Source organism: Epinephelus fuscoguttatus, linkage group LG21, assembly GCF_011397635.1.
Source record: "Epinephelus fuscoguttatus linkage group LG21, E.fuscoguttatus.final_Chr_v1".
Taxonomy (NCBI): Eukaryota; Metazoa; Chordata; class Actinopteri; order Perciformes; family Serranidae; genus Epinephelus; species Epinephelus fuscoguttatus.
In genome coordinates, this window is record NC_064772.1 from 8,985,617 (window position 1) to 9,008,675 (window position 23,059).

General features: G+C 41.3%; 1 protein-coding gene across 3 annotated transcripts in view; it reads right to left on the minus strand.

The window, feature by feature from the left end:
- LOC125881506 (cadherin-20-like) overlaps positions 1 to 23,059 on the minus strand; it is a 712,657-nt gene that overhangs the window by 210,919 nt on the left and 478,679 nt on the right. The window contains exons 1-2 of one of the 3 annotated variants that reach the window (XM_049564598.1): positions 22,132 to 22,303; positions 21,302 to 21,448 (exon numbers count right to left, since the gene is read on the minus strand). The exons of the other annotated variants lie outside the window; for them this stretch is intronic. The gene's annotated coding sequence lies outside the window, so the exon portion shown is untranslated. Of the gene's footprint in view, positions 1 to 21,301; positions 21,449 to 22,131; positions 22,304 to 23,059 lie in introns of those variants that run through there. 3 annotated transcript variants of the gene reach the window in all.

Below are 23,059 nucleotides of genomic sequence, written 5' to 3' on the forward strand. Positions count from 1 at the left end.
GTATAGGGCTACAGGCGATGTCTGAGGATGTGTTTTTCAAAGTGGAAAGAGTTTTAGTACCACTACTTGCAGCCATGATGTTCTTTTAATCTTTCCTCATGACAAAATCAAAGTAACAGAAATGTTTCCAGCCACTAAGGTAAGCGTTTCCATCTTCCTAATTAGCTTGCTTGCTGCTTTGTGACGTGCCTGAGCAGTGCGACGATTCCGAAATGAGTCTGTTGATGTGACTGTTGGATTTCAAGTCATTGGTGACGTGATAACAAAAGTAACTTTGTTTCAAGTTGTTTGGTTTGGGGGTAGTAAGTAGTTACACTACTCATTACTGGAAAAAGTAATATTACTGAAATGTGTTACTGCTCAACACTGGATCTGGCAACAACTGACGTGATCTTACACTTGGTTGAAATCAGACAATCTCGCAGTTAAAAACTAGCAGCAAAATAAGGGACAAACACACAATACACACTTTGTACTGTGTATCGTGTATTGTATTGTCTTGTCATTTCATCCATGTTATAGAGTATCTTTGATACCATGTATTGGGACCATGGATTTATAAAGACAACTGGATACCGCGTTGGAGGTGAGGCCTTGTTCATTACTATGAAAGTTGCTTAGTGGTGGATGAAGCCAAAAAAGTTCAACTTCCTGAGTGTAAAATTACCTTGATCTTCCGTATAGTTCTAGGCTCTATAGACTCTAGAGCATGCTCACTAGAGACTTCGCTGTCTAAGGGGCTAACTTCTGCCGGCTAAGCTGCTACAATTTTTTTATTTTTTTTTTAATGGGAATAAAATGACTTAATCGTGCAGCTCTTCGAGTCTCTTGAAATGTTATTGGACCAAACAGATAAAATCCCATGAAATGAGTACACAATTGTTTTTATTTCATGACAAAATAGGTTAAAAACCAACATTCCCATCAGCCTCAGCTGTGCTTTATGTTTGATGCTAAGTAGCAGATGTTAGCACGCTAACAGGCTAAACTACAATAGTAAATATACCTGCTAAACATCAGCCTATTGGCACTCTCATCATTAGCATGTTACCATATCATGCTTATGTTAGCATTTAGCACTGCTGCACCTGACTACAGTCTCACAGAGCTGCTAACATGGGTGTGCATTTTTGGTCTTGTTCAATGTGTAGTTAAAACCTGCGTCACTTTGAAAAATTTAAATGCATATGTACTTAACAAGGGCGATTACTCTGAGACAACAAGGGAGGCTGAACTTCCCCTAAAATTTCATAGAAGAAATGGTCAAATATGCAGTATTGAATTTACATTAAAATGAGAATTTACATTGCATTAAACGTGCGCTAGGATGTGTTTCACATCACGACTGTGATGTTCAAACGTCAGCTGTATCACTGCTGTATCACCAGTTTTCAAACGTGACTCCCCTGTCATACATTCTCGTGTCAGCACGGTGGACGCAGAGCCTCCAAGCATTCCTGTGAGACAGTGCTGAGCAGGTTCTTCCCTGGGACCTAATAGAGCGGTAAGCAGGAGAGGATGTTCGGTGTATGCGTAATGATTGGAAGAATTGTCTAAAAGGCTGAACCCCTTTGTGATCGACAGCGCTTAGGAAATACACACCGGCATCGGCGAGTGGAGTCTTCTGACAGAGGGCTGTCTGGAGTTCCTTATTTCTATAAGCTATATAGCTAATTTTCACAGTTTGTACAGTACACACACAACACACACTGTAAATAAAGACATAAACATTGCATTATTGAGTTTGTACCCTATTTAGTGTTGTTAGTTAGTTTCTCTGTTCATTCAATCACAAAGCTGTAGTTGTGTTGTGTGTGTGCAGTTAGTATGACAGAGTTACAGAGCATTTTCTGCAAAAGGAGCGGTGGGCAGAATTCATATAATAAATGTGTGTTTCAATAATTTTTGAGAATGATGCTATATAGCACTGTTTGTTACCTGGGCCAGTGTTAACCTGCTGCTCCTTTCAGGGAAACTTATTTTGAGAAAAAATCAGTTGTGGTGGTGTAGACACAGTTCAGGTGTTTAAACCCATCTGAAAATCTTTGAGGTGTGTTTTGCTGTGGTTCTATGGCATAAGTGTGGTTGACAACCTGTTTTAATTAAATGTTCCTTTTATAACTGCCTCACTATAATATGACAAATTTTATGATGTAAACTTAAAGTGAGCTTCCCCTGAAAGACCAGCAGCGCCACTGGTACTTAACCTAAAGGTTTTGCAGATGTTCACTTTTAATCAAATGTATTCTGGTTTTTAACATAAACATCAAGTCATCTTTTTACCTGCAAACCCGTTAAATCAAAGTGATGGTGGATGCTGACTTAATGTCTGTTTTTAATCTGTTGCCACACATTTAACAGTCAGCGACATTTAGCTCCTCTCCTTCAGTGTTTAAGAGCCTTTATTGAGTTAAACCAATACAGTTAAAACAAACAGCTACACTGCAGTCAGTTTAAGTTCAATCTTTTCTTCTTGAGTTGACTGCAGTTGAAACTTGAACAATGTGAGGAATAATTGCCCACTTCAAGGTTCGCACTTTTCCCTTCTCATCTTGACTTGAAGAGATGGGAGCCGTGTCGAATGCAAAAGGAAGACAAGGGGTAATTAACAAAGATGGTGTAAGCTCTCTGGGGACAAACACCTCTTGCATAGCCAATGAACATCAAAGCTTAGCATCTTAGGTGAGCTCGGTGGGATTCTGAGAAAAGAGCTCTGCATATAATTGGACTTGAGAGGGTCACACGGTGCCGCTGCAGTGCTGTAAAGTACTTATGAAGATCTGGACAATTTAACTTTCTATTCTCCTTAGTGGAAAGATGTTAGAGCTCTCAAAGATTGCTCAGTGTTCCTTTTTCTTTCAAGACTACTGCTTTTCTTTTACAATTTGTTTATTACTAACTGAACTTTCCAAAAATGCTGATGTTTTTTCAAGCAAGGTAGTCTTCTGGCATAATCCAAAGTGTTGAGGCAAAGAAGTGCATCTCTGGATATGCATCCTAGGTTTACAAACTGTGCAAATCACAGATAATTATCAGTGTGGTGGGCCAGCCATACATGGAGCTATGCTGTTAAAATATTAAACATACAATATGTAATTTTCTGCTGCTAGGGGTCTGACAATTGAAACAATGACAAAAGATGAAGCCAAGCCGTCATTGCAGTCTCTCACTTAGGATTCCTTCGTTGTTCATCATTCAGGAGGTTTTTACCAGCAGCTGAATTTCCCACAGAGGTCTCCTCCTCTCTAAAACCAATGGGCCAGGTGATTAAAACTGGTAAAACACTGAAAGAAGCAGTTTCATTTTAAAAAATCTGTGTTTCTCCGACGCTGTTTGGGTGGTCATGGAGGAGCTGCTAGATTCTTGCTAATGTGCGCTCACCTTTTTGCTCTGATAACTTCAGATCTAAATGTTTGGGAGATTTTTACCGGGAGCCAGATTATCCACAGAGGTCTCCTCCTCTTCAAAACAAGTGGACCCACAGAAATAAACTGGTCAATACATTGTATAAAGCAGTTTCACATTAAAAGTCAGTATTTCTCTGATACTGCTCAGCTAGCCCAGCTCCTGCTATTAAGTGCTCACTTATTTTTCTCTGGTAAGTTAAGATCCAGACGCTCAGGAGGTTTTTACCGGGAGCCGCATTATCCACAGAGGTCCCCTCCTCTTCAAAACAAACAGACCTGGTGATTTACACCAGTAAAACACTTAAAGCCGCTACAAGGAACTTTTAACTGGATATGCAAAAGTCTCTCATTTCTGCTGATGTCTGTGCGTGACCTACAACAGCAACAACTACAAATAGTCACTATACCCAACGTCCGCGGGGAGTTAAAATAGCAGCAATCATCGGGTAAAAGTTCTGTGAAAGCACTGGACTCACCAACAGTCAGCCACGTCTCAGTCACACAGAGAAAATCCAATCCTTGGGAAGTCAGGAAATCATTCAGGATAAACGTTTTGTCCGCTAGCAATCTAGCATTTACCAGCCCAATCCTGGCAGGAGCCGTCGGGTCCACGGCGTTAGCTGTCCGGGGAGCCACACACAGAGGACGCAGGTTGCACAGATTCACCCCGGCGGCAGCGCGGACGAGGAGAGCAGGGGCCGCGGGGCTGGAACACCTCATCCGGGCCGACGACAGGTACCAGCCAGGTGTCGACAGGATCCAGCAAGTGCTGAGAAATAAAGAGGCGAGGCACCGCTCCATACTCAGTCCAAGAAGCCGTGGAAGTGCTCGCCAAACAGGCCTTCAGCCTTACACGCCGACTGCTGCGTTTACCCCGGTGGTGGTGGCGCTTACGCCGGAGAGGTGGAGCTGGGGTGCGGCAGAGGTGAGCTGGGATCCCCAACAGGAGCGGGGGCAAAGTTTTCCCGTCTTGTTGTTTCATTCATCCCCAAAACAAACACATGCGGAAACCAGGTAAGCGTCTTTATGACAATACGCGCTGGAGCTCATGGGAAATGTAGGCTTCATTCCAGCAAAACACTACCGCTTTTGTCCACAGGGTCGCCAAAATCAACTCAAAATGAAAGTTCCTTGTAGGGGCTTTAATAACGCTGTTTCACATTATAGATCAAAGTTTCTCCAATGTTGTTTGGCACAACAGGGGCTGGAGCTGAGTTGCCACTAACGTTTGCTCAGTTTGTTTCTTTAATAACTTAAAGCTATAGTGTGTAACTTCTACAGGTCCGTAAATGTCCGTTTCACCCAAGCCATTACTAGAGGAGATGACACAATGCTGATTAAGCCGATCGGCTCCTCTAACAACTCGCAGTATTTTTCAATGTATATCATTTTTAATTTGCGTGTTGACCAGCGACATTCCCACACTGGCACACAGGAAATGCCGCGTTTTACCTCACAACAAGAAGGGAGGGGGAGGACGAGCGGAGTGTGTCACAGAAAGAGGTAGAGTGCAGGTAGAAAGTGAAAGCAACATGGCGGAGAAGCGGCCGAGACACGGTTCAGAAGTGGATCCTACCACAAAGAAAAAGCCTGGACGTTCGGCTGAAGGTCTATTAGCAAAGAAGGAAAGTGACCGATGGAGAAGGCAAACAAGGATTTATATTGGCGTCGCTTTTCCTTGGTGGAGAGCCCTGAAGAAAGAAATTGGGCTGAGGGCAGACACGGATGTTGCCTTGCTGCTGTTGGATAAGTAAGTGACTTGGTTTATAATTATATTATGAGTAGTATGTGTTGCTGTTACATGTACTGGACCTAGTACTTCATTATTTTCTTGGAAATGGTGCTATGAACGTAATGTAATGTTAGCAGCCTGGTGTTCGCCACGTTGTGTAGCATTGTGTACATGGTGTGAAGCGAGTGTTACTCTGTGTACACGGTGTGTGGCGAGTGTTACTCTGTGTACACGGTGTGTAGTGAGTGTTACTCTGTGTATGGTGTGTGGCGACTGGCGAGTGTTACTCTGTGTACATGGTGTGTGGCGAGTGTTACTCTGTGTACACGGTGTGTGGCGAGTGTTACTCTGTGTACATGGTGTGAGGCGAGTGTTACTCTGTGTACACGGTGTGTGGCGACTGGCGAGTGTTACTCTGTGTACACGGTGTGTGGCGAGTGTTACTCTGTGTACGGTGTGTGGCGAGTGTTACTCTGTGTACGGTGTGTGGCGAGTGTTACTCTGTGTACATGGAAATGCCAGCTTATTTGTTGAAATAACGCATTATCGGCTGGGGGGCATCAGAAGTTACGCACTATAGCTTTAAGATCCAGACGTCCAATGACAAAATCCTTCTTTCCTTTAAAGCACATAGTTAAAAACAACCAGGATAATATTACATTATAAATAATATTCTATTATTATGAATTATAAAAATGTGGCTTAAAACTGAATAAAAAGTCCATTTCTGACAGCTTCTGACTGACAACCACAACCCTGATTCATGTGCTGAGGGGATATGATGCCACTAACAGCCAACAGTGACAAAATGTCTCATATCATGTTCTCAACCCGTTTTCATTCAAATACAAACTTATTGTCGAGCCCCTTAATGTCTCATAGTGACGCACAGGGCAGCCTTTAGTGTCTCAAGGTGACTCACAGCTGAAACACATATGTAAAACATGAATAATGTTGTGAAACGAATTCAGTTAGGTTAAGGCAACAAAACTCTTTGGTTATCAATCCACCCATTCTCAACCACTTATACAAAACTGGGTCACAGGAGCAGCAGGCTGAGTAAAGTATTACAGACGTCCCCTCTCCTCAGCAACCTTTCCCAGCTCCTCCTGGGGGATCTGAGGTGTTCCCAGGCCAGATGAGATATATAATCCCTCCAACGTGTTCTGGGTCTGCCCCGAGGCCTCGCACTAGTTAGACATGCCTGGAACACCTCTAAAAGAAAACGCCCAGGAGGCATCCTGATCAGATGCCCAAACCACCTAAACTGGCCCCTTTCGACGCGAAGGAGCAGTGGCTCTACTCAGAGCTCTCTGCGGATGTCCACTCTCCTTACTCTATCTCTAAGGCTGAGCCCAGCCATCCTTTTGAGGGAACTCATTTTGGCTGCTTGTATCTACGATCTCATTGTTTTGGTCATTACCCATAGCTCATGACCACAGGTGAGGGCTGGAACCAGTAAATCGAAAGTTTTGTCTTCTGGCTCAGCGCTCTCTTCACTACAACAGTCCGGCGCAGTGCCCCCATCACTGCAGATGCCACACCAAACTGCCGATCCATCTCATGCTCCATTCTACCCTCACTTACAAGACCTCAAGATTCTTTAACTCCTTGGCTTGGGGCAGTAACTCACTCCCAACCCAGAGGGTCGATCCACTGTTTTCCAGCAGAGTACCATGGGCTTCACACTTGGCTGCAAACCGTCCTGGTGTATGCTGGAGGTCACAGTGTGATGAAGCCAACAGAACAACATCATCTGCAACTTGGTTGATCATGTTTTTGGTCAAAATAACTGTGTTTGTTACGTAGTGTGATGTAAAAACCTCAAGTGACTGATATCAGTGCAATACAACCTTTGACTGCATAACATTACATTAAAATGACACTGACTTTTGATTTCACACAAGACGCAGGCATGTAACTGTGGGAAACCAGAGCAACAGAGCGTGAGCAGGGTGAAAATGTGATGAACTTAACCATTCATTAATTAATCTAGAAATAGAATGTCTTGTTTCTTCGAACAGCAGCTCTCTCATTTTAGTGTATTGCATTATTTTTACAAAGGAAGCCTTGGTTTTACATAGGATATGAACTGCACTCTCCTGGATGAAAGTCCGGTTTTGTTTGAGCCATCTACCTCCCGCCCTACACTACTACGTGACAAAGAGACAGTAATTGATGCCCTGGGAATGAGAACGGGATCAAAATGACAGATTTCTCTGGGTTCGAATATTGTTGGAAAGGTTGGGATGCTAAAAAAAAAAATCTAATATTGGTCTAGCTGTTTTTTGACATTTTAATGCAGAAAAGTTACATATTATAGCTTTCAAAGTACAGTGCTAAAAGAAACACATTTGTACAGGAAATTTTCAGTGAGCTGTACTGTGTACACACAGGATACAGTATGATTCCAGTAGAAACAGCATTCACTAATGCATGATGTCATATTGAGACATTGCCTTAAGCTACGGCAGCCTCTTTCTGAACTTTTTAACAGAACCCAGTTCAACACAACTCAACTTCAACAGTAACTCAGTTAAGGACTCATGCTATACTGTAAACAGTCTGTTACACAAATTGACAATGTAAAAGCATTGTTTGATGTATTGTAGTGTGACGTAAGGGCAAAAATCAATGGCAAACTGGTTACTGTGAGCATCCCGAAAGCATGTTTCATCCTGCCATCATCCCCTCCAGCTGTGACAGCAAGAATACATTTTTTGATGTAAAGATTGACTCTTATTTTCCTGTAAGATAAACTGCACTTGATATCAGAAAGGCTGCGATTTGTGGACAATTCCATGCAATTTATACAAAGTAAAGGAAGCTTTTGGCTTGACAATTTGATTCCAGCACTTGAATGCTGTAGGATTTACTCTCTGAAGGGAAAATGCTATAAGGTATTCATTCATGTGCATTTTTGACTTCCAGACATAATGTCCTTCGACACTTCTCGTCTTCTCCTCGCTGTCCTGAATTTGCTGCTGTCCCTAGACAAATCCATTCATTGTGTCATTTGTCAGAAAATGACAACTGTCTTTCATTAATGATTTTTCATCTACTAATTTCCCCCAGTGTTCTCTGGCTATTTTCCAACAGGGTGAAATTGGGTGACAAAGTCATTTCGCTAAGTGAGAGTAATTTAAGCTGACTTAAAAAAAATATGTAGGGGGTCTTCATTTGGTCTCGCATCCCTCTTGTCTTGTGTTATTGAAAGACAGAATAGATGGAGATGGATTTGACAACAGCCTAAATGAGTGTCTTAAGTGCTTGGTCATCACTGCAAAAAATATAGTAATGCGAGGATGAATTTGAGTATTTGAAAGATTAATTTGCTGTGGCATAATTTTTGTCTTCAGGATTTTATGTTATCTAATGGACAAGTTATAGAGACACTTGGACCTGTCTCATAGGAATATTAATAACGCTCCTAAAATAGCTTTTGCTGCCTCCTTGTAGGATTATGAAAATAACTAAATGCCCTTCAAGTAGTGTATAACTTGACTGCACAGCTTCAGAGTCTGGCCAGGAAAGGTGCTATAAAAATGTAAGTGTTTAAACTGTATCTTGTACTTGGATTATGCTGCTGAAGTAATGTAATGTTTGTTTTGCTACAGGGGTGGAACAGGGGTTGACTTCTGGGGGCCCAGCCCCAATTATTTTCTCAAAAGCCCTGAAGTTATGTTTTTATTAAATAAATCCAATATTATTAAGTAAATGTTCTTCTGTTGGCCTAATTTTCAATTCAAAGTATTGAAACCCCATTTTCTTGGCATTTTGGGTCATCCAGGAGATTTTTCGCTAGTCCTAGAGCTGTTGCTTGAACTACAAATTGTACTTACACATTAGGAGACAAGGAGTATCAAAGCAGATCAAGACAGAGAGCTGCCCCTCTCTCTTATAAACCAAACACAAATATATTTTAGTGCACTGTTTGGCTGTATTAAAGTAGTTTGTGAACAGGAAGTGGGTGACATACCGTTTCCTGTATTGTGTGAATGGAGGATGAAAAACTTATCTCAAATGGTAAAACTAGACAGTGCTGATCAAATATGAACCAAGGCCCAATCACAGTTCTCCCTCTTTGCCCTACACCTAGTTTTGGAGGGCCCGCAGCGGAGCAGTGGCCCTTCAGAATGGAGCCACAAGGGGTAGGGTTTGAAATGTAAACCTAGGAAATGGTTTAGACGTCATCATGTCAACAGTGTCTCATGTAAGTTAGTAGTTAGCTAATAAAATTGGACAATGGTTGAAATAGTTTGCTTTAGTGAGCTTAAAAGAATAGATAAGGGTTGGAACAGTCAGCTGAAAGTAACTGATATGTCGTTAAAAATGGCATTAGTTAGCTTTGAATCTGCGTAAAACTATGATATCCCAATGGATCTGAACATTTTTGCATTATTATTTACAAAGATAAATTTACATTTAAGGGCTTCTTTCCCTACGCCTGTAGCGGCCATGTTGCTTGTTATGTTTTGACAGCAGCAGTTCACAAAAAATTGTGGGAATTTTCTTCTACCACTCAGTTTGGAGTCTGCATCTAAAAACAAGAAGGTGGAGGGCCACCTAAAGGGCTGAATGACCACTACCCCTCGGTGCCACGAAAGACACAGGACACCCTATACTACATAGCAGTATTCAAAACGGAGTGGTTGGGATTGGGTCCAAGATTCTGTGATTGTGTTTCTGGTCTAAAATGTGTCTAGCCACATACGTTAGCTTACTGTTTACTGACCAGCCTGCTGCCGTATTGTTTCCGGACAGGAAATTCACTTTACCTCACCCACCAGTGGGACTGTGTTCTGGTCGTTATAGGTTTTCTACCTGCTGAGCAAACACAAATGCCACAGTCCTCCAGAGACATAGCACCAATTAAAAAGGTATCTGCGTCCTTTAGGGCTGCAGCTATCAATTCTTTTAGTAATCGACTAGTCTATCAATTATTCTGGTGATTAACTGAGTAATCGGATAAAAAATACTGTGTTTTTATTAGATTACTTTAGCTTTATTTAAGGACAATATATAAAAGAGAAAATAAGAGAAGTCTCTGAAATGAGAAAAATGAGCAACACGTTTGTTTCCTTTTTTGAAAGTCAGAGCTGTCGACCAGTCATGCAAATGAGCGATTTCATACGCACTCATGCTACGCCACTATTTCTCATGCTGTCAGGAATAATCAGTGTAGGGGAGTAGCTCACTACAAGGTGCAACCTTACGAATTTAACAGCATTCTCAGTAGCGTGGTGGTGACGTCACTACTTTCTGAGTCAAATAGCTTTTCAGGAGTGATGTTAATTGGTTGACCGAGTAGTGCAGTAGCCTCCGTAAAAGATACAAATTCTTTTTCCCGGGAAAAACTCTGAAATGCAGCAAACTCTTTTCCTGTGGAAGTCTGGATAAAAGCAAGGACAGTAAAACTGAGGATAACTGATGTGACTGACGTCAGTGCCACAACAAGGCATGAGACAACAGAGTTGCCCCTCGTCCCATATTGATTCTTACTGATTCAGTACGGGATGCAGTTTGTCCCTCATTTCTGTGGAAAGAGTTTAACAAGACATATTGGAGAAATATTAAATCAAGAGTCACATAATGGCAGGTCTGTCACTCAGCGTTATCATTGACATAATTACGGAGACTCCGCTAAGGACCACTGTTAGCCCGCTGACTGACCCGCTGACTGACTGATAAAGTTATCTGAAGGTCCCTTTATGCCCGGATATTAAACTTATGGAGCTTATGGATTCATAAAGCCTCACGTGCACTTATATCTCAGTCACTGTGGAGCTGGGCGCACATGCACGAGCTTTGTTTACTCTCACACAGTGAGACACAAACACCCTTCAGTCAGTTTGCATATCGATATCTGTGCCCGCTCCACCACTCATTAGATCTGTCAGTTAAAAATACGGCAGAGAAGAAGTGCAGTTTTACAGACTGTCTCACACCAATGTGATTCTCTGACAGAACAGCTGTCATTACGCGCGGCCATTACACACGACTGTGGCTATTAATAGCGTCCATGCCACTAATTCATTACATGTAGCCCTACCTGCAAACCATCATGACAGTGATATTTCAATCTTCATTATAACACATCAGACAGATTGACGATTAATTTATGGCTCTACAGCGGAAGTAACGTCAGCGGGTTGTCTAACAGAAATAAACTTTTACGAAACTCAGTGTGCTGTATAGTTGTACAAATTATATGCCTCGAGTTATTCAAGTTACTCAAGGAATCGTTTCAGCCCTAGCATCCTTGTACTGTGTAGAAAGCCAAGTTTGATGAAAAGAACATCTTTCCAGCTATGAAATTCCTCCTTAACTATAGTAACATCAGAAAATGTTTGCTTCTTGTTAAGTGTCAAGGATGAAAATAAGTCATTTTCAACATTTGTTGTGTTATGGTTTCAGAATAATGAAGTCTAGTGGAGAACAATTAGATACAAAATAGGATGTAGACTCTTCAGCTGGCCTATTCTGTTGACGGCCCACGGGCCACATCCAGCCAACAAGCAAACTCAGAGTGGCCCAGCACGGGATGATTAGAAACCCAGTACTAAATGGTCCCAAGCAAAATCATTAAAGACCGTAGTATTAATAAGCTCTAATGCTATTAGTTCTTTTATTGGTACTTTTTATACATTTTGGTTTCATTCATTATCATGGTGCAGCCTCTCTCCTGATGTCTGCTTGTGATGTGTCTCGGACAGATATGTGAATAAATTTTTTTTTTCTTTGTCAAATTTAAAATGGTAAATGCTGCTGTTTTTTACTACATTAATTTGCATTTGTTTAAAATCTGTCATCACCAGAGGATATAATAGAGTTTTGAAGAGGCTACTTGCTGCTGGAAATGTCTGTCCCAATGTCATTTCCTGGCTTTAAAATCCAGCCCAATTGAATTTGTAGTTGAATAGCCCTGGTGCAAGAGTATGATTTTTTATTCTCAGGAACTATAATGTTTTCAAACAAATGATGTTCAGATTTCTTGATACTCTATTATCTCAAATTGCTATAAAAATAGTGCATAATAAATCTGCCATGAAGGGGAAAAAAATCCCACAGGTGAGCATGCCCCCTGACGCCCCTCCAGGAACTCTTGATAGAGCACTGTCACAGATTTAGTTTTCATCCAGTATTCAAAGTTAAAGGGACTCAGTAGCTTTTGTTAGTTTTTATAAAGCATTTCTCTAACTTTATGTTTTATTTAATGACTTTATTATCACAAAGGGGAAACTTGTTTGCAACATAGGTACAAAAGAACATAAAAAATGTGAGTTGGAAATAAATACATACCCTGCAGTGTTTATATCAGTGCTGTCAGTTTGATAGGCATAAACTAATGATGTCAAAAGTGTATGCGAGCGTCTGTGTGCTTTAGCCTCTCAGTTTAACCTATTAAAGATAAACACAAGTGAATTGTCAAACAGTAAATATCATTATTTTGTCATACAAAACATCACACTTCAAAATGCTTTATTTCACTCCACATTTATGTAAACAGTGCATTAATGTAAACATTGAAAAGTTGCCTGTCTGCTTTTCAAAGATTCCAAAGATTAGTTTACTTTTTGGAGCTTGTTATCTGGTGTGGATCTGTGACATGGTGCACTGTGATCTGAGGGAAGCGAAGGTGTCTCACTGCTGCTCCAGAGAGCTTTTTTAGATGACAGTTAAGACCACCACGTAAGAGCTAAGAGTCAGTATTGATGTGCAGTTTATTTTTATTTATGCCTCAGTGCCAGTGACTGACATGTCTGGAGGCATAATTTTTTTGGGTTGTGCATCTGTCCATCTTTCTGTCCATCCCATTCTCGTGAATGTGATATGTCAAGAATGCCTTGAGGGAATTTCTTAAAATTCAACACAAATGTCCACCAGGACTTAAGGATGACCTGATTAGATCTTGGTGGTTAAAGGTCAAGATCACTGTGACCCTGCACCCACCTCATTCTTGTGAATACGATATCTCAAGAACGCCTCTAGGAAATTTTTCCAAGTTTGGCACAAATGTCCACTTGGACTCGAGGATAAACTGATTCAAATTTGGTGGTTAAAGGTCAAGGTCTCTGAGACCTCGTCTGTCTCATTCTTGTGAATGCGATCTCATGAACACCTTGAGGGAATTTTTAAATACTTGGCACAAACATCCACCGGTAGTCAAAGATGAACTGATTAGATCTTCAAGATCACGGTGACACTCCCTCCATGTCATTCTTGTGAACACTCTGGCCTCTAGTTTCGCAGACCGGGCGAGGCGGAGGCGCAGTGCACCTGCACTTCGCCAGCTGGGTGTGGCCAGGTGGATTTTGCAAATTTGGCACACCGTGCACGCTGGCGCAGCTACTAATCTTTCCCACCTCCGTCCCTCCTACCTGCGCATGTCAGAAAGAGGGAGGAGAGAAGGCGTGGAGTGGGTTTTACACAGCCGATTCACATCACACCAATCACATGAGCCCCTCTCCTCGCCCTTAAATGCGCCATGTGAAGGCGTAATGAGAGTTTACTCAATTCGCCATGGCAGAAGAGAGCAGCAGGGAGCATCGGTAGCGTAGTGGATAGTGCCGGCGCCCCATGTATAGAGGTGATACCTCGCTGCAGCGGTCGCAGGTTCGACTCCAGCTTGCGACCCTTTGCTGCGTGTCAACCCCCACTCTCTCTCTCACCCCATTTCACTCTGTCCTGTTCATTAAAGGCAAAAAACCCAAAAAATAATCTTTAAAAAAAAAAAAGAAGAAGAGAGCAGCGTCAGACGGCCAAACTTCTCCCAGGAGGAAACTGATGTTTTGGTCCGGGAAGTCCAAGCTCGCAGTGTCCGAATATACGGAACTGTGAGCAGGCTGATGATGCAAAGGTAGCCTGGGGGGAGGTCACCACAATTGTAAATCAATGTTGCGTTTCTCTCGTGCACGCGCGCTCTCTCTTTCTCTCTTGTAGTCTCACTCTGTTTCTTTTCTTTTGACTTTTCTAAGATGACAGATGCTGAATATATACTCCCTATCTGATGCTGTGGCTGTTTGTGGTTGGCTGAGAGGGATGTGAACTCATTAGTTTGCAGCTGTGTTAATCAAATCAGGTTGGGTTTCCATTACGTGTGCCAAACGGTGCCAATCCCCTTTGATCTGGCATCAGATGTGACGGGACAGTCAATATAGAGATACATTTATGTGCTGAGTGCGGATAGTTGCATTGAATAGTGGTTTTGGGGTATTTATTGCATTGTTAATATGCCTGACTCACCTGCCTGTGAGGTTTTGGTGACGTGTGTGCACTGTCTGCCGGTCAGCCAAACTTCCACTTACACCAGCTGCGCTCCGCCTGCGCTGACAGTAGACCTGGTTTCAGCTGGCGAGCTTTTAGCGCACCTTCGGTGAAGCCTTTTGGCACGAAACTGTCACTGCGCCAAGCTGGATCTGCTGCGCCGCCACACCCATCTCAGCGCACCTCGGGTTGCGCTGCTTAAAACCAGCTCTGCGCGGGGTTCACCACCCTGCACCGCGCCATGAAAACTATAGGCCAATATCTCAAGAATCCCTCGAGGAATTTTCTTCACATTTGGTGCAAACGTCCACTTGGTTTCAAGGATGAACTGATTAGAATTTGGTGGTTAAAGGTCGAGGTCACTGTGACCTCACAAAACATTGTTTTTTGCCATAACTCAAGAATTCATGCGCTTATGTCTTGTAGGTTAAAATGATGAAGTGATGATATTTTACCTTTAAAAGATCAAAGGTCAACTTCACATGATAATGTTCTGCAAACATTACTCAACATATCTCAGGAACAGAAAGGGTGACATTTGGTCAGATACTGAATTGGTGACACAAGTCTTAGGTGTACACTTTGAAACTATGCTAATTACATACATCTGTGCTGTTGGGTTGATGTGTGTGTGTGATGTGTGTGAAGCATCCATGTTTTCATGCTGACATGGATGTAGTGGAGTCCTGCAACTGCAAGGTGGTAATTCTAGGTTTTTTTTTTTTAAATGGTCATGTTCTGACTGCCATGGTAGAGAGGAAGACATAGTCACAGATGAAGTGATGTGGAGGTAAGATGCTAAAAACTACCAGCTCATAACCACACTGAGATAAAGCAGCTATCTCCTCCAACTGAAAGCTTTTCCCTGCTTTTTGAATTTAGCCTGGAGGTGTACCCAGCCTTTTTTTGTGAGTGCTTCTTATCCTAAAACTCTGTTGGGAGGCTGGATTGACTCACTGAGAGGCCTGAGGGCTCTGCACAAGTACCCTGCTCAATTGTCTGTATCTTATTTTGTACTAGCGATACAAATATTGACAACAACATGCTGTTTAACAACTTTATTTTAAACAAGAGCTAGCATCTCTGCAGTAAGAATACTAACTTTACACTTTCCATAACCATCTCTGCATACATCAAACACACAAGTACAAAAGTAAGTGGGCATCCTTGACCACCAGCTGGCACAGAGGCCTGACCTAAACCCCATCCAACACCTCTGGGAGTGAACTGGTACACCGACAACAAGCCAGACCTTATGACACTGTATGAGACATAGACCCATAAACCTATATGACACTACACAGCATTACAATTATTTGGCTTTCAACATCCATTTCTTTTGCCTCCACATACATACCCACACCTACATACACACATCGGGAGCAATGTGTAGTTCAGTGTCGTGCTCAAGGATACTTTGACCCTACAATTAATGGCTGACCCCTTCTACCACCTGAGCTGCAGCCTTCCTTGCAGAATCCCTGCAGCCAGGTTCCAAAATCTGACCTGATGCTTTTTAATAAGAGTGGAGGCTGTTATATGTAGCTTGTTTTGGGATATGTTTCTGTCAAGCACAAAGAAGTGCAGTGCTTGGAGGTCCACATACTTTTGCCATGTTCTATGTCAAGGTAATTAATTACCGGCCATTACCTTGGTATAGCTTGTGGTGATATTGAAGATTATCACATTATAAACATATTTAATTTTTCATCTGTGATGGATGGATTGCCATATAATAAGGTGTAGACATTCATTGCCCCCTCTACAACCAAGGGGAAGGGTGTGGCTCAAAGGTAGAGCAGGTCGTCCACCAATCAGAAGATCAGCAGTTCAATCCCTGGCTCCTCCTGTCTGCATGCTGGTGTGTGAGTGACTTAAAAAAAAAACAAAAAAACTGAGTAGCAGGTGGCACCTCGTACGGTAGTCTCGGCCACCAGCGTATAATTGTGTGTGTGAATGGGTGAATGCAGGGTCCAAAATTAACACTAGCCACTAGCCAAATGCTAGTAAAATAAGCAAGTAGCCATTAACCTTGCTTCACTCACCAGCCAAAATAACAATGTAATCTATTGAGTGGCTGGTAAAGTTTGAACATTCACTAGCCATTTGGCCGGTGAGTCAAAAAATTAATTTTGGACACTGGGTGAATGTGACTCTAATTTTAAAATGCGCTTTGAGTGGTCAGATGACCAGAAAGGCACTATAGAAATGCAGGTCCATTTACCATTTAGGTAATAAAATGGAAGAGGGGTAATATTACAATAAAATTTATCTGAATTTCCAAGATTTAAGGTGTAAATTAACAGGATAAAAACTCAGATATTCTCTGAGATTAAAGTTGCACTTAAGAGTTTACATCTATGTCTGCCCCAGCCATACAGAAGATCTATTCAATCAGCCCAGTTTCAAGTTGGGCACCCAAGATTAGTGTCACCAATTCAGTGTCTGACCAAATGTTTCCACTACTGTTTCTGAATTATTATGTTAAGTAGTGGCCAGAAAAGTGTTTTTGCAAAACATTACGATGTCACAGTGAAGTTGACCATTGACCTTTTGGATATCAAAGTCATCACTCTTTTATCCTTTTTGACATGTGTTGTTCTAATTAGTGTATGTATTCTTGAGTTATGACCAAAAACCTAGTTTGTGAGGTCAGTGACATTGACCTTTGACTTCCAAGTTTTAATTAGTTTATTCTTGAGTCTAAGTGGATGTTTACCAAATTTAAGGAAACTCTCTTAAGGCCTGCTTGAGATATTGTGTTCACGAGAATGACATAATGCAAGGTCACATTGCCCTTGACCTTTGACAACCAAAATCTAATCAGTTCATCATTGAGTCCGGGTGAAAATTTGTGCCAGATTTGAGGGGTGGAAGGTTGTTCTAAAAAAAAAAACTACGATTTTTTTTTACATTAAATGAATAATTTATGAGATATCCACTGGGATTCTTCCTGAGATTACAGATATGTGTTTTGTGATTTCTTTACTATTTTTCCATTTTTTTTCCTCACAAATACATGACTTTAGAACCTCAGAGAATATTTTATTGAATATTTGTGAGTTTTTTCTTTCAAATTTATGACTTTAAAATCTGATCTGATACGATGTTGTTCCTCGTCAGAATGAAATCTAATTACTTTGATATTCCTCAACCTGTTTATTTGCTCAATCATCAGGTCAAAAAATGTAACTTTAAAATACCTGGAAAATTAATTACACTGCTGAAGGCTATGTCACGTTAGGTAGCTAACATGCATAAATTAAAAGCCTAGACATACTAAACTGACATCAAAGAACTAGCAGCGACGAAAGCTGACTCTTACATGGCCTCACGCTGCCTGTGTCTCGGCCAAAAAGTTGCAATTGAACGTACCATTAAAGCCTCAGTGTGTAAAAATGGTGAGTAACAGTGACATCAGCGGTCAAATTCTAGATTGCAGGGCTCACTCGCGCACCCCTCCCGTCGGGTAAGTGACAGTGGCCTCGTAGGACAGAAAGCCTTGCACAGTCAGAGATGGCATCATCCATGAGTTTTTCAAGTTTTTCAGGAGTAGGCCTATCTAGCAATGAGGTGAATATTTATTTAGTAATCTAAACAATGTTACCATATTGTAGCGACCCTGCAGTAAATGTTCTGTTATAATGTCAATGTTCTGTGAGTTAATGGCATGTTTGGGATTGAATGAGTATAGGTAAGGGGGCGGGGTGAGAGTGTGACGGGATTGAGGGCTGTGTGAGTGCTGGTGTGTGTATGAGCGAGCTGGAGGAGAGAGCAGGAATGCACAGTTGGAGTTACAGCTAAGTTCTTGTTTGTTGCTTGTCTTGGTGTAGTTACGGCCAACAGTAACCTGTACTGTTCAGTAATAAACGGTGGTTTGCCGAATAACTGCGTCATCCTTTCCACACGTCCTGGCGGACGCTACAGTATATTATAGCTTACCAGTGAGATACAGGTTATCTGTGAGATATAACGTTATGTTAGGAGTGTTTTATCTGTAATTGTTTTGGTAACAAGAGCAAACATTAGCACAGTAATGCCAAAACAACACGTTTTATGTGATAGTCACGGCACAGTGCGGCAAATATAGGTTGGTACGATTATAACATATGCGTCTCCAGAGTGTTCTTCCACAGGAGTCTTTTCCACCTGGAATAAGCAACGCGTTTTGTCCCACCCTCACTTCTCTGATCTTTTTCTTTTATTTGGTGGCATGGTTTCCCTTTTACGGGGCAAAACATGTGTGTGGTCCTCCATTTAAAGTGCGACAGAATCATAAAAGTACAAAGCAGGTTCACGCAGAAGCACCCTGGATTGAGCTTCACCTTCTCTGTCTCCAGTGACGGCAAGTTCTAGATAAAATCACTCTAAGCCTATGAGAATGCTTCCATTTGTATGTGACTTGCATTACACTTTAGTAAATATGTATTTATGAAAGCAATAGTTGATATTTGCTGATAAATAACCACGTAAATTAAACATTGTAACTTTAAGACTACAACCACCAGCATGTATGTTCTGCGACTGTGTGAAAGGAAATAACTCTCCAGACCAGTGGGTGGTGGTAGTGTGTAATTATCATTTAAAAAGGGAAACTGGAAGAACCTCATGATGCTAGTTAGACAATCAGCACATTAACAGAACAATCCTATGCTGAAAGGCCAAATGATATTTACTATTTTCACATGAACAATAACACAAACCATCATAAGCCATTTCTGCTAATGGACTCAATGGCTAAAAAAAAAAAAAAACATGAATAAAACAAGTTTGTTTAGATTTCACTCCCTCTTTACTTTTATTTTGTTTACTTTCCTCACTTCTGTTTCTCTTCTCGTTCATTGAGATTAACTGCCAACCACAGTGATTTCATTCATCAACGGGCTCCGCCAACTCTGACACCAGTCAGACATGCTGAATCAGCTGAAAAAAAATCTAAGGCCAACAGTGCAGGACACACCATAAAACCTAGGGTGACAGACTATAACATATACTATGTAATATGACTTTGAAGCACAAAACTAATTTTTCAAATTTTTTTCAGCACAGTACTGAAAAGCATTAATATTGAGTCAAAACCTGACCAAGAAAGTAAAAAGCAAACAGTCTCATAAAGCCATAAGCTAACATAAGTGGAGCAGGACTGAATTTTCAATTAAGCAATCTGTTGCCCGTGTTAACTTTTTCATTTCAGACATAAACGGGTGAAAACTGGTTACAATCCACTGTATAGTGTTCTGTCATGCTGCTCATCACACCAGAATCTGAAGAAGGAAAGGGAATAATGCAGCTCACTAGTACATTATTCCATTTGTTGAAATTACAGATGAGCCTGCAGGGAGCTGCTATGGTTACAGTAAACATTAAAACTAAATTTGTGATTTGTACTCAGAACTCATAAGGGAGCAGGGGGATAAAAAGTGTACTGCTGCTTTCTTAGCATTAGTCTGCAGTAATATACTGGCTGAAATAAGTAACTTACAGTTTGTATAGCAATAACACACAGGGGACATAAAAAAACAAGGCTTTCAAGTCATCAGGAGAAAACAAAGACCAACTATTACATTTCAAATGCACTTTGATAGACTTATGACATCACAAAGTCTCACATTCATGGTTTTATTTTTAAATTCCTAGAAGCCCTCATTAGAAGCTTTGTTATATTTAATCATGTATGCAGTCAATATACTAATCCTCTCATCTAGCCACAAATAGGTCCATGCTTGAGGGCAGCTATAAAGAAATTAAAATAATGAAACTTCTGTCCTGCTTGGCCCATATTCTTATTATCAATTGATCACACCGTCCAAGCAACCTCTCTGCACACTTGGGGTGAAATTAAATTGGGTTTCTCTCTGGAAGGAGAACAAGAAAAAAGAAAAACAACTGGAACTGGCTGGCTAATTTTGTAGTTGGCGTGAATCAAGATTGCCCATTTGATCCATGGCAAGGTTTCAAAACAGTTTATCTCCCGGGCCATTGTAATTTACAGAGCTTTGATTACTGGAATTGGGAGGACACAGGCTGCCACTAAAGCCTGATTTCTGCCTCTAACTCACTTGAGGCCCAGTTGGACTTTCACCTGCACTGAATGCTCATTTGATTCTTGGTTCCTGGCTGTGCAGCCTGAGCTGAAGGTGACTGACTCATCAGAGAGTCTGCAGGGTGTGTGCAGGAACTTTATTAGCATTAATTTGCCGTTTATATGCAGTCACACTACTTGTTACACTGTAGCTGTTTGAATGCATTTTCTAAGATTGTTTGTACGTCAGAGGTTACCATCAATAGTCAAATAGAAGTCTTTCTTTAAAAAAGGCTGATGTTAGAGAGGCTTTGATTTCAAATGTGCCAATTTTTTTTTCAAATGTTAACATTATCGTAACCCTCTGAGACCCACCATGGACCATTTTTGTCTTTTTTTGGGGGTGGGGGCTTATGGAAAGATAGCAGGTCAACAGTATATGCCGGGGAACTATAAGCTGGGAACCTGAGGAGTAATTTGAGATGCAGCTCAGCATTGTGTCAAGTTTTAAATATGTAAAAGACATTTGGTCTCATTCAAAAAATGTTAGTAAACCTGTGAGTAGATTTTCACATAAGAAACCTTGGTATTAATACCCACACCTGATTCATGAACTCTGCAGAAAACTTGGATTTAGTCATAGGCATGTGTGTTCAAAATTACACAGCTCACTTTAAATAACAGAAAATGTCCTTTTAATTGAAAAAGAGTTCAGTGCTCCTCTGTTCCGTTCCTTTAAGTTCAGTTCAGCTAGCATCAGTCAGACAGTCAATTTCAGTCATGCGCTTTTTATATCAGTCAAGTCAGGTAGTGAGGTGTGACCTTTAGTCCCACCACAGAGGTGAAAGGGGAAAAGACGGGAAGGGGGGTTACCTCCTTGGGGCAAGGGTGATGTCACTCCAGCTCCTCGGATGAGGAGATGCTCAGTTTCACAGTTGGCTCGCCATCTCCTTCATCAAGGAGAATCTGAATCCACATCCAAATCTAGGGGTTTTCTCCAGGGAATCTCAAAAACCTAGCCTGTGCAGAAACAAGGCTATTACTCTCTGGGTTATGTCTGAGTTCCTGTCTCTTCTGGCCATAATAAAATCACATCAAAATTCTTCAAACACTACTGTAACACAATAGTGATTACTGTTCAGCATTTCTCATGAAATATTTCATCCCTTTTAACATAACTTATCTTTTTAGCTTTTTAACCATGAATTATGAATATTTAACATTTAACACATTAAATTATGATTATTTGACATTTTATATACATGACATGAAACAGACATGTATTTATCTTTTTTAAATCATGAGCTTAATGACAGCACATCAGCATTGATGTCACACATCACACAGTAGCTGTTCTTAACCATACTGCATATTATTAGCACTGGTGGTGCATAACAGGACAGCTATGCTGCAAGTGTACCCAGTATAACATAAAAAGAATACAAAAATAATGAATCCACCATCAACAGAAAATAATTGACTTATTACTCATATTGTATATTTTTCTATCAGGTTACCAATGCAAAAATTCTGCTGCTTTAACACTCTTCATATCATAGCAGTGTGTAGAAAGTCAAGTTCACATATTAGCAAGCAAACAAACTTCTTGCAGGACCTCATGGCGACACATGGAACTTGGCACGCAGACCTGCTACCATTGTTAGCTGCAGTTAGCCACATTAGCTTAGCTCGGCTCAACTCACCAAGACGCTGCCAAAAGTTGTTAAACTCCTGGCGCACAGGTCCGTGGATCCGGTTGGTCACTTCACACTCAGACTTCTGCTTAAAGTTATACAAACCACTAGTTTTAGTTTTGCTAGTTATCAACTCATTTAGCACTAAGTCTGCTTCTTCTGCTAGTGTCGTCTCCGTGCTTCTGACTGACGGACTGATACATGAAGAGGGTGGGACTTGACTCTCCTCTCTAATCAGAAGTCTGCATTGGCTGATTGAACCAATAAGAATTAAGTATATGTAGGATACCTGTGATTGACACCTTGATTAGCAAACAGAAAATAAAAAATGCTGGAATGTAATAAATAATACATAAAATAACACTGGGAGTAAAATAACTTTACAGAACTCAGTTTTCTACTGGGTTGCATTAGCTTGTCACAAGGTCGGTATGCATAACGACATAATCACGTGTTGAAAAGTTTAGCTGCAGGCATCGATGGGAAACGAAGACAGGCAAATTCAGAAGGTTTTAAGAATAGGAGTTTAGCAATTCAGTTTGTCTGCGAGCATTCTCGGAACCCATCAGCTGTATTCGGTGTCTGACTTCCGGCAGACGGCGATACAGCCTCTGGAGGCAGACCCCCAATTTTTTGACATTCCGGTTTGATTTTGGCGGCAGAGGCGAATTTCCGTTTCCGACTTCCGTTTATATATAAGTAAATATGCTGAACCATTGCGATGGATTCAGAGTTTGCAGTGACACCAATTATGTTCCGCCTCGTTAGTTCACCGCACGGACCATTTAACCTGGCAACAACTGCAACCGGCTCAAACGTGATTAGTCAATATCATGCGGTCTATAAACAGCCTACAACCGGAAACCAGAGCTCTTCCGCTCTTCTTCCAGAGGCAAGATCTCTGGGGTTTGCCTACAGACTCTACATTCACTGAATG